The sequence below is a fragment of the Elephas maximus genome, chromosome 5, assembly GCF_024166365.1.
Source record: "Elephas maximus indicus isolate mEleMax1 chromosome 5, mEleMax1 primary haplotype, whole genome shotgun sequence".
Taxonomy (NCBI): domain Eukaryota; kingdom Metazoa; phylum Chordata; class Mammalia; order Proboscidea; family Elephantidae; genus Elephas; species Elephas maximus.
The window spans coordinates 11,873,112-11,890,200 of record NC_064823.1 but is presented as its reverse complement, the minus strand read 5'-3'; positions in this window follow the sequence as shown (position 1 = coordinate 11,890,200).

Here is a 17,089-nt window from a genome sequence, read left to right as displayed (position 1 = left end):
TTTATATCTTTTGGCTATTGTCACTAATTCTGCAATGAACATGGGTGTGCAAATGTTTATTTGTGTGACAGCTTTTCTCTAGGACGTATTCCCAGGAGTGAGACTGCTAGATTGTATGGTATTTCTATTCTAGCTTTTTAAAGAGGCACCATATCCTTTCCCATAGTGGTTGTGCCATTTGACATTCCCACCAGCAGTGCACAACAGTTCTAATCTCCCAACTTTCTAACATTTATTATTATTATTTTTTAAATTAGTGCCAGGAATGTCAGAGTGAGATGGTATCATATTGTAGCTTTGCTTTGCATTCCAGTTTATTTTGAATAATTTTTAATCAAGGAAAATAAAAATCTCAATTATTATTAGCATCCAAAAAATAAATGCATAAGTAATCATAATTTAGAAAAAAGTTTTCTCTGCTTTCCTAATTGGCCAGAAAAAAAAAAAATATCCAATGAAAGTTTATACCCAAATTTAAGTTGATATTGAATTGGAACTGTTCTAAGGCTTGATATTGGATTATATATATATATAACCTGTTGCCATCAAGTCGATTCTGACTTATAGAGACCCTATAGGACAGAGTACAACTGCCCCATAGGGTTTCCAAAGAACAGCAGGTGGATTCAAACTGCCTACCTTTTGCTTAGCAGCTGAGCTCTTAACCACTGTGCCACCAGAGCTCTCATATATACATTATATATATATATATACACACACACACACATATGTATTATGTTTATGTCTGTATGTATACGTATGTTAAATATGTATTATGGATATATTGCATACACACATGTGTGTGTGTTTGGAAACTAGCTTAAGATGTTATAAAAGACTGTTCCCTAGTCTTGTAGATAGAAATCCACCTGGAACAAACGAGCACATGCTCACTTTTTTTGCATGCGTAGGGGGTGGATACATTTTTATTTTATGTTCACTTCTAAACTGTGAAACCTTCCTATCAAAACACAAGGAACTCTTCCCACATTGGCAACTGTTTTTATATGGTTGGCAGGTTTCAATGGGTCTGAACATAAATAAACTCAAACTGCTCCACTGGATGAAAAGCTCGTAAACTTCCGCTTTTAAAGATAAAGTAGAAAATAACTGTCAGGTGTAAAAAAGCCAGAGAGTGATTTAATATTTCATCAACAAAGAAGTCTTGACCCTTATTTGCACCATTAAAATCTTAACAGAAAAGGTCATATAATGGGATAGTCAGAATTTAGAAGCAAATAAAATTCCCTGGCAGACTAAGGATTTTTGCCATCTGTATTTTAAAAGCGGAGGAAACATACACTTTGTGTTCAGGGTCTGTAATAAGCATATTAAAGTCAAAGGTGCACCTATATATCCCAAGCTAAGTAAAAATGAAAGGAAATGCCTACAGGACTCATGTTCAGAACAAAACTGTCTTTATTTTGAGAAATTCTCCTCCCAATGGACTTCTACTAATGACTACTGCATCAGGAGATGGAGCCAAAGAGACTGAAAGAAAATTAGAAAGCATGATTTTAATGGAAAACCTCTATACTCAATGGCATAAAGTTACAGATTTATTTTTATTTCTATCCATATCAAGTTGAAGGACATATATTTGGACAACAGCTGTATACTCTGAAACATGATAGTGTATAGTTATACATACACTGGGAGACAGACACATAGTAGCCACATTCTCTATTGTTCCTCTTTTGAAAGAGATGTGATTAGAATTCTAAAGCAAAATAAATTATTTTAAAGAAGTATATGTATACTAGGATTTAAATTCTAAGAATTACTGAAAATTTTCATAATAACAAACAATACTCAAAGGAAACCATAGGTAGGAGCATATGCAAGAGATAGTTTACCACTTAGTGATTAATACTAGTTTGGCAAGTTCAGTCTTATTCTGAATACCCAAATTTTCATTACTTTTTTTATGGGGTACTATACGGATAATGTAATAATTTCCAAGAATTCATTAACCAGTTAGCTTTCCATAGCCCTAAGCTAAAAGAGAGATTGGCATATTTGTCCTTAGGTAATATATTAATTGTAGACACTGCATTTTTAAGTTTTCCTCCAAAATTACATCTGTTTGTGATAATTTTCAACTCTTTTTCAAAACTGGGTCAAAAACTGATATTCACTCCTTTATTTTCTAACTCCCTACCCTATCCCATAATTGCAAAGATAAGTCCATAGACTTCATCACTGATATGGATCTGGAATCACTGAGTCCATTTTTAAGGAATAAATCCTGAGGCAGAAGGCCTGGAGTGTCCCACACAAGCATATAAATCTTATTTTCAAAGTTTTAAAGCAATAAAACTTATATTTTCTAAAACTTATTAGCGTAACTGGAAATAAAAATCTTCCTAGGAATAAACTTTCAAAAAAGCAACCATAATCAAATCTATAAAATCTATAGCAAATGGCAATTGCACTTCCATAATTGCATCTTTTTATTGTTTAGACCATATCGCCCTTATTCAACTTGTCTAGCATATATGCACTCCAAAGAGCAAACAATGGAGAAATAAAGTTCAGTTACCTAAGCAAATTTTCCTTCAAATACTCCCTACCACTTACCATCAGATTCCCAAAAGAGAACAAAAATATATTATGCTCAACCCACATGTAATACAAAAGCAACAACTTTCAAAAGGATTATAAATGTAAACAATGTTACTTGAATATTGAAAAGACAAGAATGCTCATAGAGATATTTGGAATTCATTTAAATTAGAGCAGGGATCTTTCACTTATTTTTAAATCAGTGATGTAATTAATTATAAGTGAATTTGTTACTCTTAGGTTTGAAATTATATTTAAAGAAAGACATCAAAGGGATGTGAAAACATCAGAGACTTGGGTTCATATTTCAGCTCTTCAGATTTCCGGCATAGCCACTGAATTTAGTACTTAGTATCTGAGTCTTAATAGTCTTCATCAATAAAATGGTCAGGTCATATATACATATATTTCATAGGTTTCATGAGATAGTTCATTAAAATATCATACAAAATATTTGCTAAAGAGTGAACTCTTCATCTAGTCAAATACCTAATATGAAGAATGACAGACACTAAAATAGGGTGAGGCGATTCTTTATGCAAAGCACCATCAGAGCAAAACCAACTTCAAAGTAAACCCTCTTTTTCCATACTTCTTGGATGGCTAAGGTCCACAGTGACAAATCTTCCAAGAAGATGAAAATGAATAAAATAAGACTGGCCTTCTAAGCCAACCTGGAAAAAAAAATCAATGCACAAGAAATATACAATATACCTTGAAGTGAGAGAATTTTCCAGAACAAACAGGAATTGATTATAAAAAATATATACTATGTCTAAAAAATAATGTGTCAATCAGAAAAGTATTTGGCTGGTTACAGAAAAACAGAAAAAGAGGAACTACAAACAGAAGCATTGGTAGGACACAGTAAAAAAGATTTTATAAAAGCACTAAAATTGCTAATCACAAAAAAACAAATAAAATTGATTACATTAATTAAAAAATAATTTCTGCTTATCCAAACAAGGTATAAAGAGAAAGAAAAGACAACCAAAAAAACAAGAGACAATATTTGTTGTACAGATAATCAAGAAGGAACTTTTATGCAGAATCATACCAGAAGAACAAAGACAAATAACAAGATAATCAAATTGAAAAATGTGAATAAGAATTAACTGCAAATTCCCAAAAGTATAAATCTGATAAGACTATGAAAATACATTAAACCTCATTGAAAATCAGGGATATTTAAATGAAAACCATCATGGAACATTACTACGCATCCATGAATTTGTCAGATAACTAAAATGTCAGCCACTGCTAAGTGATATCAAATCTATGAGAGCAAGAACTCACATGAACTGCTGATGAGAAGTATATTGTTCCAACAGCTTTGGAAAACTGCCATCAAAGCTGTGTAAGTAAGTAAAAACTGTGCAAAGCTATACCAGGATAAATGTACAAAATGTACATAATAGCAGTGTCTGCAATAGTAAAAAAACAGAATATAACACACGTAGTTTTGTTTTATGCAGCAAAAGTAAGATGCATAAGCAAGCCTTCAGTATGGATTACACATTAGCATAAAGAAAGCAAAAATCCTCACAACTGGACCAATAAGCAACATCACGATAAAAACTAGATGGAGAAAATACGTTGTCAAGGATTTCATTTTACTTGAGTCCACAATGAACGCCCATGGAGCAGTGAAGAAAACAAAGGACATATCGTATTGGGCAAATCAGCTGCAAAAGACCTCTTTAAAGTGTTAAAAAGCAAAGATGTCACATTGAGGACTAAGGTGCTCCTGACCCAAGCCATGGTATTGTCAATGGCCTCATACACATGTGAAAGCTGTAAAGTGAATAAGGAAGACCAAAGAAGAATTGATGCCTTTGAATTATGGTGTTGGAAAAGAATATTGAATACACTATGGACTCCCAGAAGAACAAACAAATCTGTCTTGGAAGAAGTACAGCCAGAATGCTCCTTGGAAGCAAGGATGGTGAGACTTCATCTTACATACTTTGGACCTGTTATCAGGACAGACCAGTCCGTGGTGAAGGACATCATTCTTGGTAGATGGTCAGCGTAAAAGAGGAAGGCCCTCGACGAGATGGACCAATACAGTGGCTGCAACAATGGGCTGAAAATAGCAACAACTGTGAGGATGGCTCAGGACTTGGCAATGTTTAGTTATGTTGTACATAGGGTCGCTATGAGTAGGAATTAACTCGACAGTACCTAACGACAACAACTAAGTTGTGAAGAAAATGAATTAACTACAGTGATTTTCAAGGATATATATGATTCTTATAAGTATTGTATTAATCAGTGGACAAACCAAAAAAAAACAAAACCAAGCCTGTTGTCGTCGAGTCAGTTCCAACTCATAGCAACCCTAAGCTTAACACAAAATAAAACACAGAATAATACTTCATTTCTATAACATTCAAAAATATGTAAATCTACTATTTAACTATTTGAGTAATAAGAAAAAGAAGTGATTACAATAAAATCTGCCATCCTCTATGATGGGGGGGGTGGGTGGATGATAAAGACGTGATCACGAAGAAAATTTGGTGCATTTCTAGACTGCTGGAAGTCCCTTGGTGGTGCAAACAGTTAAGCTCTAGGCCACTAGGCAAAATGTGGCAGTTCAAATCCAGTCAGAGGAGCCTCAGAAGACAGGCCTCACAAAAGGTTTCCCAAATGTCACAGCCTAGAAAACTCTATGAAGCACAGTTCTACCTTGACACACGTGGGGTCACCATGAGTCGTAATCTACTCCCTGGCAACTAATAACAATAACAGGGAGTATTCTATATCTTTATCTGTGTGGTGACTACACAGGTGATCACTTCACAATTAGTTATGTTCTACATTATGTGTTATATACTTTTCTATATTGATGCTACCTTTGTGATTTTTTTTAAAGAGTTTTAAAAAAAATTAGCCATGCCCATTCAAGTAGACAACATAGTATAGTGAGCACTTTAGTTTTTTGGCCATGGAGTTGCCCTAGTTAAAATTATGATGCTTTTGGACAAGTAACAATACAGTATCACCTCGGTTTTGTCATGTATAAAAAGAGAATAATATTATCAACTTTAAATTATTGCTGTAAAGAGTAAATAAATGCATTATTAGACTTCTCAATAAACTGGCACATACTAAGAGTTCAAACAAACACAACAGTGGTGGAGTACTGGTTAAGTGCTACGGCTGCTAACCAAAGTGTTGGCAGTTCGAATCTGCCAGGCACTCCTTAGAAACTTTATGGGGCAGTTCTACTCTGTCCTATAGCGTCGCTATGAGTCAGAATCGACTTGACGGCACTGGGTTTGGTTTGGTTTGGTTTACTCAAAAAAAGAAACAATGAATTATTTTTCAGGTAAGATCAACATATTAGGAAATGAATGCATTAAATAATATTAGCTGGTATTTTAAAAAGCTGAATTCAATTAACTTGCCTTAGTCTACTTTCAGGAGCACCAAGCAACTTGTCTCTATCAGTTATTTCTCATTGTATATATTCTGCTAGTATATAAGAGGCTTGCACTGTTGGTCAGTGAGCAACAATACCTGAGAAACAGAAATAATCTCAATATATTCACAAATTCAGGTTCTTAAGGCAAATTCTGAATTGTGAATAATCCACATAAGACTTTTAATTTTGGGGCAACAGATGCAGCTTATGGGGGGTGAGGGTAGAGGACTCAAATAAAAACACAAAGTTTAACATAAAACACTTTGTAGTCAAAAGTAGAAACCTCAGTCAATTTTTTTATGCTCATCCGTAGGCAACTGGAAGATTCTGCTCTATGAAAATTAGTGCAGGAGAATGATCTGTAGACACTGATATTTAAAAGTCCTTGATTAAATAACCAGGTACCCTTCTATCTATTCTGCCTACCCTAAGGTAGACCAACCAACCATTCCCAAGATGATCCATGCACGCTGAGCACCCAACCCCACTCTTCTATTTTGAGCACTGAATCAACTTTTCAAGTCTGCATTTAAAACTAAATGAGAGGTGGGGCCAAGATGGCGGAACAGACAGAGGCTTCCGTCGAACCCTCTTCACAAAAAAGACAAAAAAAAAACAAGTGAAAGGAGTATATTTGTGACAAGCTGGGAGCCCTGAGCATCAAAGGCAAGCTTAGACAATGATCTGAGGGGCAGGGGGAGGGAGAGGCCGTTCAGAAGCGGAGAGGAGTTACCGGACCTGAATCGCAGGGAGCCCTCAGGCACCATTCCCGGAGCAGTGGTGGTGGCAGCGGCAGGCTGGTCCTAGTGTTCGGCCAGTTTCCTCAGGGAGATGCAGCAAGCCACACAGCCCACTCACACCTCCAGAACCTGAGGAGAACAGTGATCTCGGCAAAAGCTAAGTACTTGCGTATATTTTACCGTGCCCAACCCCCCAAGCCGGCTTCAGCGGCTGAATCCCTGGCCCTGAGATAGACCCTGGTGAGCACTTGGAGCTGTTCTCTCAGCCTTGGGGAAGGAAAAAATTTGCAACTGGGGGGAAAAGATAATTTGCTAGCTCCATTAACTGGGGGAGCTCAGGACAGAAGTGGCTCCTGTTCAGGCATAAACCGTCCATGGACCTTGAGCACCTTTCCCTTCTGCATGGAGCTTTGCCTATTAAACAAGGTCCTCACTACCCACAACAGGGACCTAAGGACTAGTGGCCCAATTGGGTCACCCAGCCACCCGTGACAGGGGACCAGGGATAACTGGTACCTCCCAGTACTTACAACCAAAATCTTTGGGTGCTCATGGTCCCTCTGCAGAGCCCACCCACCAGCATGCTCTAGGCAACAGAGACGCATTTTCCTCAGAGACACTTGGGGGTTGGTTCTCAGCCCCCTGCCTTTTTCAGAGCGTGACCCCCTGCTGCAATCAGATATGGGTATATACGCCAATCACCCCTGCCCCTCTAAGACTGTAGGACAGAGCCTGTACCACACACTTGATATCAGCTACCTGGAAACCTGAGCTGAATTCATACAAGAAAACTGAATGGACCCCTAGACTGATATACCTGATAACAGCTCTAGCCAGCTGGGGACAGGACACCAGAGCTCCAAAGGCAAAAATAATCAAGCTAGCTCACTCAAGCAAACCATAGGGGTATACCAAAACAAAACAAAGCAAGCAGCTACAACACAGTAAGCAAGCATAAACTAATACAATAACTTACAGATGGCTCGGAGACAATAGTCAATATCAAGTCACATAAAGAAACAGGCCATGATCACCTCAACAGGCTCTCACAACAAAGAATCCAGGGATCTTTTAGATGAAAGTGCATTCCTGGAATTACCAGATGCAGAATACAAAACTTTAATATACAGAACCCTTCAAGACATCAGGAAGGAAATGAGGCAATACGCAGAACAAGCCAAGGAACACACAGTTAAAGCAACTGAAGAACTCAGAAAGATTACTCAGGAACATAATGAAAAGTTTAATAAGCTGGAAAAATCCATAAACAGACAGCAATCAGAAATTCAGAAGATTAACAATAAAATTACAGAATTGGATAACTCGATAAAAATTCAGAGGAGTAGAATTGAACAAGAAGAAGCTAGAATTTCTGAACTCGAAGATAAATCACTTGGCACTAACATATTTGAAGAAAAATCAGATAAAAGAATTAAAAAAAAATGAAGAAACCTTAAGAATCATGTGGGACTCTACCAAGAGAAATAACCTATGAGTGACTGGAGTACCAGAACAGGGAGGGATCACAGAAAATACAGAGAAAATTGTTGCGGATTTGTTGGCAGAAAACTTCCTTGATATTGTGAAAGATGAGAAGATATCTATCCAAGGTGCTCATCAAACTCCACATAAGGTAGATCTTAAAAGAAAGTCACCAAGACATATTATAATCAAGCTTGCCAAAACCACAGATAAAGAGACAATTACTAGAGCAGCGAGGGATAAAAGAAAAGTCACCTACAAGGGAGAGCCAGTAAGAATAAGCTTGGACTTTTTTTGGACTACTCGGCAGAAACCATGCAGGCAAGAAGGCAATGGGTTGACACATTTAAAAAATTTAAGGAAAAAAGTTGCCTTCCAAGAATTATATATCCATCAAAACTGTCTCTTAAATATGAAGGTGAAATTAAGACATTTCCAGATAAACCAAGTTGAGGGAATTCGTAAAAACCAAACCAAAACTACAAGAAATGCTAAAGGGAGTTCTTTGGTTAGAAAATCAATAATATCAGGTATCGACCCAAGACTAGAACACTGGGCAGAGCAAAGAGAAGTCAACCCAGACAGGGAAATCCAAAAAAAAAAAAAAAAAGCAAGATTAAAAAAAAAAAAAAAAGCCCACACAGGGCAACAGCGATGTTATTATATAAAAGAGGACAACATTAAAATAATAAAGAGGGACTAAGAAATATAATCATACACCTTCCATACGGAGAGGAAGATAAGGTGATTCAAAGAAATAAAAGTTAGTTATAAACTTAGAAAAATAGGGGTGAATAATAAGGTAACCACAAAGGAGGCAAACTATCCTACTCATCAAAATAAAATACAAGGGAAAAATAGAGACTCAGCAGAAACAAAATCAACAACAGCAAATGTGAGGAAAGGACAATATACAAAGAAAATCTACTCAGCACATAAAATCAAGTGGGAAAAAGAAGCTGTCAACACACAAAAAAAGACATCAAAACAATAGCACTAAATTCATACCTATCCATAACTACCCTGAATGTAAATGGACTAAATGCACCAATAAAGAGACAGAGAGTGGCAGAATGGATTAAAGAACAAGATCCATCTATATGCTGCCTACAAGAGACACACCTTAGACTTAGAGACACAAACAAACTAAAACTAAAAAAGGATGGAAAAAAATATATCCATCAAGCAACAAGCAAAAAAGAGCAGGAGTGGCAATATTAATTTCTGACAAAACAGACTTTAAAGTTAAATCCATCAGAAAGGATAAGGAAGGACACTATATAATGATTAAAGGGACAATACACCAAGAAGATATAACCATATTAAATATTTATGCACCCAATGACAGGACTGCAAGATACATAAAACAAACTCTATCAGCATTGACAAGTGACATAGACAGCTCCACAATAGTAGTAGAAGACTTCAACACGCCACTTTCGGTGAAGGACAGGACATCCAGAAAGAAGCTCAATAAAGACACAGAAGATCTAAATGCCACAATCAACCAACTTGACCTCGTAAACATATACAGAACACTCCACCCAACAGCAACCAACTATACTTTCTTTTCTAGTGCACATGGAACATTCTCTAGAACAGACCACATATTAAGTCATAAAGCAAGCCTTAGCAGAACACAAAACATTGAAATATTACAAAGCCTCTTCTCTGACCATAAGGCCATAAAAGTAGAAGTCAATAACAGGAAAAGCAGGGAAAAGAAATCAAACACTTGTAAACTGAACAATACCCTCCTCAAAAAAGACTGGATTATAGAAGACATTAAGGATGGAATAAAGAAATTCATAGAATCCAATGACAATGAAAACACTTCCTATCAGAACCTTTGGGACACAGCAAAAGTGGTGCTTGGAGGCCAATTTATATCAATAAATGCACAATCCAAAAAGGAGAAAAGGCCAAAATCAAAGACCTATCCCTACAACTTGAACAAATACAAAGAGAGCAACAAAAGAAACACACAAGCACCAGAAGAAAACAAATAATAAAACTTAGAGCTGAACTAAATTAAATAGAAAACAGAAAAACAATTGAAAGAATTAACAAGACCAAAAGCTGTTTTTTTTAAAAACTCAACAAAATTGATAAACCATTGGCCAAACCGACAAAAGAAAAACAGGAAAGGAAGCAAATAACCTGAAAAAGAAATGAGATTGGCGATATTACAACAGACCCAACTGAAATTAAAAGAATCATATCAGATTACTATGAAAAACTATACTCCAACAAATTTGAAAACCTAGAAAAATGGATGAATTCCTAGAAACACACTACCTACCTAAACTAGCACAGAGACAGAACAACAAAATAGAGCCATAATAAAAAAAGAGATTGAAAAGGTAATCAAAAAACTTCCAACAAAAAAAAGCCCTGGTCCAGACAGCTCCACTGAAGAGTTCTACCAAACTTTCACAGAAGCGTTAACACCACTACTACTAAAGGTATTTCAGAGCATAGAAAAGGATGGAATACTACCAAACTCATTCTATGAAGCCACCATATCCCTGACACCAAGACCAGGTAAAGACACCACAAGAAAAGAAAATTATAGACCTATATCCCGCATGAATGTAGATGCAAAAATCCTAAACGAAATTCTATCCAATAGAATTCAACAACATATCAAAAAATAATTCACCATGACCAAGTGGGATTCATACCAGGTATGCAGAGATGGTTCAACATTAGAAAAACAATTAATGTAATCCACCACATAACTAAAACAAAAGAATCACATGATTTTATCAATTGATGAAGAAAAGGCATTTGATGAAGTCCAACACTAATTCATGATAAAGACTCTCAGCAAAATAGGAATAGAAGGAAAATTTCTCAAGATAATAAAGTGCATTTATACAAAGCCAACAGCCAACATCACCCTAAATGGAGAGAGCTTGAAAACATTCCCACTGAGACTGGGAACCAGACAAGGATGCCCTTTATCAGCACTGTTATTCAACATTGTGATGGAAGTCCTAGCCAGAGCAATTAGGCTAGATAAAGAAATAAAGGGCATCCAGATTGGCAAGGAAGAAGTAAAAGCATCTCTATTTGCAGATGACATGATCTTATACACAGAAAACCCTAAGGAATCCTTAAGAAAACTACTGAAACTAATAGAAGAGTTCAGCAATCAGGATACAAGATAAACATACAAAAATCAGTTGGATTCCTCTACACCAACAAAAAGAACATGGAGGAGGAAATCACCAAATCAATACCATTTATAGTAGCCCCCAAGAAGATAAAATACTTAGGAATAAATCTTATCAGAGATATAAAAGACTTATACAAAGAAAACTACAGTACACTTCCCCAAGAAACCAAAAGAGACATAAGTGGAAGAACATACCTTACTCATGGATAGGAAGCCTTCACATTATAAAAATGTCTATTCTACCAAAAGCGATCTATACATTTAATGCAATTCCGATCCAAATCTCAATGACATTCTTTAATGAGATGGAGAAACAAATCACCAATTTTACATGGAAGGGAAAGAGGCCCCGGATAAATAAGGCATTACTGAAAAAGAAGAAGAAAGTAGGAGGCCTTACTTTACCTGATTTTAGAAACTATTATACCACCACAGTAGTCAAAACAGCCTGGTACTGGAACAACAACAGATACATGGACCAATGAAACAGAATTGAGAATCCAGATATAAATCCATCCACATATGAGCAGCTTATATTTGACAAAGCCCCCAAAACAGTTAAATGGGGGAAAAGACAGTCTTTTTAACAAATGGTGCTGGCATAACTGGATATCCATCTGCAAAAAAATGAAATAAGACCCATACCTCACTCCATGCACAAAAACCAACTCAAAATTGATCAAAGACCTAAATATAAAATCGAAAACGTTAAAGATCATGGAAGAAAAAATACGGACAATGTTAGGAGCCTTAATACATGGCATAAACAGTGTAGAAAACGTTATAAAGAACGTAGAAGAAAAACTGGAAAAATGGGAGCTCCTCAAAATCAAACACGCTCATCCAAAGACTTCACCAAAAGAGTAAAAAGATTACCTACAGACTGGGAAAAAGTTTTTAATTATGACATTTCTGATCAGTGCCTGATCTCTAAAATCTACATGATACTCCAAAAACTCAACTGCAAAAAGACAAATAACCCAATTAAAAAATGGGCAAAAGATATGAATAGGCACTTCACTAAAGAAGACATTCAGGTAGCTAACAGATACACGAGGAAATGTTCACGATCATTAGCCATTAGAGATATGCAGATCAAAACTACAATGAGATTTCATCTCACTCCAAGAAGGCTGGCATTAATCCAAAAAACACAAAATAATAAATGTTGGAGAGGCTGTGGAGAGATTGGAACACTTCTACACTGCTGGTGGGAATGTCAAATGGTAAAACCACTTTGGAAATTAATTTGGCACTTCCTTAAAAAGTTTTTAAAAAGTTAGAAATAGAACTAGCATACGATCCAGCAATCCCACTCCTTGGAATATATCCTAGAGAAATAAGAGCCTTTACATGAACAGATATACGCACACTGTTTATTGCAGCACTGTTTACAATAGCAAAAACATGGAAGCACCCAAGGTGCCCATCAATGGATGAATGAATAAATAAATTATGGTATATTCACACAATGGAATACTACACATCAGTAAAGAACAGTGAGTAATCTGTGAAACATTTCATAACATGAAGGAACCTGGAAGGCATTATGCTGAGTGAAATTAGTCAGTTGCAAAAGGACCAATATTGTATAAGACCACTATTATAAGAACTTGAGAAATGGTTTAAACTGAGAAGAAAACATTTTTTTGTGGGTACGAGAGGGGGGAGGGAGGGAGGTTGGGAGAGGGATATTCACTAATTAGATAGTAGATAAGACCTACTTTAGTTGAAGGCAAAGACAGCACACAATACAGGGGAGATCAGCACAATTGGACTAAACCAAAAGCAAGGAAGTTTCCTGAATAAACTCAATGCTTCGAAGGCCAGCGTAGCAGGGGCAGGGGTCTGGGGACCACGGTTTCAGGGGACATCTAAGTCAATTGGCATAATAAAATCTATTAAGAAAACATTCTGCATCCCACTTTGAAGAGTGGCGTCTGGGGTCTTAAAAGCTAGCAAGCAACCATCTAAGATGCATCAATTGGTCTCAACCCACCTGAATCAAAGGAGAATTAAGAACACCAAGGACACAAGGTGATTATGAGCCCAAGAGACAGAAAGGGCCACATGAACCAGCAACTACATCATCCTGAGACCAGAAGAACTAGGTGGTGCCTGGCTACAACCGATGACTGCCCTGACAGGGAACACAATGGAGAACCCCTGAGGGGGCAGGAGAGCAGTGGGATGCAGACCCCAAATTCTCATAAGACCAGACTTAATGGTCTGACTGAGACTAGAAGGACCCCTGTGGTCATGGCCCCCAGACCTTCTGTTGGTCCAGGATAGGAACCATTCCCAAAGTCAACTCTTCAGACATGGATTGGACTGGACAATGGGTTGGAGAGGGATGTAGGTAAGGAGTGAGCTTCTTGGATCAGGTGGAGACTTGAGACTATGTTGGAGGGGAGGGGAGATGAGAGGGTGGAGGGGGTTAGAAGCTGGCAAAAAGGACACGAAAAGAGAGAGTGGAGGGAGAGAGCAGGCTGTGTCATTAGGGGGAGAGTAATTGGGAGTGTGTAGCAAGGTGTTTTTTTTTTTTTTTTTTAGCAAGGTGTATATGGGTTTTTGTGTGAGAGACTGACTTGATTTGTAAACTTTCGCTTAAAGCACAATAAAAATTATTTAAAAAAAAAACTAAACTAAATGAACAGTCAATGAGCAACACACATATAAGAATTCCAAATAAATAATAATGAACAAAATCAATGAACAGAGAATAGGATCTTGGAGGAAAGAGAAGAAATGTAGAAGAAGAATAATTCTGAAGAAAAAGTAGATAATATTTTCAGAGATAAAGTAATATTTGCCAGGATGATGGTGAAAGAACGTCCCGGGATGACAGCTGTGCTGCAAGTGGAGAAATCGTCTGTTGCAGAGTGGGATAATTAGCTGGGAGGCTTCTAGTGAACATAATCCAAAAAAGAATAAGAAAAAAAAGAGAAAGAGGAAAAAAAAATGTGTTTGATTGTCCTGAGAGAAATTTTATAGGGTTTTGGAAAATTTGGCATAATAGGTATATACAAATTAAAGACATAATAAAACAAGTTAACTGCGGAAAAAAAATAGTTGTACAAAAAAGAAACCCACACACAATATTTTATTCACAATATAAGTTGTATCCAAAATAGAATCAAATGTATGTGCTCTAAAATCATGTAAACACTGAATAAAATTTTAACAAAAAATTATTTGTTGTTGTTATTAGTTGTGGAATTGATTCTGACTCATGGTGACCCCATGTGTGCAGAGTAGAACTGTGCTTCATAGGGTTTTCAAGGCTATGACCTTTCAGAAGCAGATTGCCAGGCCTACCTTCCATGGTGCCTCTGGCTGGGTTTGAACCATCAACCTTTTGGCTAGTGGCCCGATGCGTAACCATTTGTACCACCCAAGGACTCCCCAAAATTATAATAGCATAATACAAAAGTATACATATAATAAACAAAAACAAAAACCAAACCTATTGCCATCGATTCCAACTCATAGTAACCCTATAGGGCAGAGCAGAGCTGCCCCATAGGGCTTCCAAGGCTGTAATCTTTAAAGAAGGAGACTGCCACATGTTTCCCCACAGAAACATGTAGGTTTGAACCACTGACTTTTCAGTTAGCAGCCAAGCACTAACCAAGGCTTCTCCATGTAATATGTGTACTAGAAAACACATAGTCTAATACTATATAAAATATAATTATATAAATATAATAAAATGTGACAGTATTTTTTTCTATAATAATAGTTGGATAAGGCAGGTAGAGGAAGTGTTTCCATATGCGTGGTGCAGATGGCTAACAAGCTTCCATTCTGGGGCGTTAATATATACATACAGTCTAAAATTGAAAAATCAAGAAATAAAAATAAAAAACATGTAACTTAGGATAACAGAAGGAACAGCTTATATGCTGGAAAATACTTGTCCCTGAGGATATGGTGTCTAGGGTGGGAAGGATAAGAATAGAAGATCTCTTTGGCCCATCTATTTGACTTAAATTTATGCTCATTTATTACATTAAAAAATAAATTTTAAGAAGTCACATTAAAAAATTCTGATAATGTGAAACATATTAAGATCTAAAACAACCAAATAATTCTTAGGAGAATAAATGCTATAATTAACAAGTGAGTTGTAACTGTCATATCAAAGTGATTGAAAAATAACGAATGCTACTATTTTAACACTGAAAACTGATTTCCAACTAAGCATACTTTCACTGGGGCCCTGGCAGCATAGTGGTTAAGAGCTTGGCTGCTAACCAAAAGGTCAGCAGTTCGAATCCACCAGCTGCAATACTTTGACTATCTAACTTTTACACTACTTATTTGTTTTGAATAAACTCCCCACTGTCTCAATAAAGTCTGTCAACTCAAACTATGAGACATTCTAAATTAACAAAATTTGAGTTAATACATGGCAGATGCTAAACAGCAAAATTCCAAAAACTCATAAATACTGCCTTTGAATCAACCTCAACTAAAAGAACCCAAACTAGAAATAATATCCAATATTTTTTACAAAGTTAAAAAAAAAAAAAAAAAGAAGCTCTATTAAGGAGGAAAAAAAGAAAAATATTCCCTACTATCTATCACAAGTTGAGGTAAGAAACCGTCAAAACAAATATGTACCCCATTCTATTACTAGTACATTATGAGAAGACTTCAGTTCTACAATTTATATGCCCACTGTCATGTGTTAATTTTCAGAAAAATTATTCCTTGCTGAATTACCAAAGTGAGAGTGAAAAGAAAACGTTACTGGGGTTGGTCTGGCGTAATGTATTTAGAAAGGTGAAAACAAAGTAAAATTAAATGGAGAACAGGCAATCAAATGAGCCTAAGAATTTAACTATAACCATGGAATAAAAGGTTATTCATTTTTGCAAATTCAAAGCAGTCTCTGACGAGTCTAATTAATGAATAAAATTCTTGTTTCTTTTACAATAGACCTTTAAACTATTTCTACTCAGTAGTCTCAAAATGATTTCACTAGGAGGTACTGTAGTTATTGAGCCGAAAGGGCAGCTGCTATTTTTCTTAGTTTTCTTTATCCCATAAAAGAACTGCTAACTTACATTTGGCTTTAAAACAGTTCTCCGCTGGCAACTCCCCTTTGCTTTGTTTCTCCCCAAAAAGTTTAATCTAATTTAGAGCATTCAAAGGGGAAAGAATTAGGGTTCTTTCCAAAAGTAATTAAAAGCATGATGTCTTTTATCCGCTTGCTGCTAAATTAGGACTGCCCTTTAAAAAAATATTAAACTGAAGTAGAGAATGTTCATCTTAGAAAATACTGTAATTATCTGGGGAAGGAAGGATCCAATGTAAATCAAGCTCTGCCCACCTGTGGTTCAGCAATAACCACATGAAAGAAAGATTAAGCAGCTCTCAAACTGCATTTTGAAGTGTTTGATGAATGTTAACATATGAAATCCTTCATTCTTAAAGATCAATAACATGTATTTTTTATATTTTAATATTTCTTTATCCTAAAAATATATTTTGTGCCTTTCTGGTAACAAAATAAGGTTGATATTGACCCCTAGATTCGACCATAGGTTTATAGGATTCAACAAAATATTACTTAGACAAAAGTATGTAGTCTGGAATTTTTTGGTGGGTCATTTTTGAGCGAATAAAACTAAACCAAAAAGTGGGGGGAGGGGGAGGAAGGATGTAAAAAGGTGAAAAATCCTC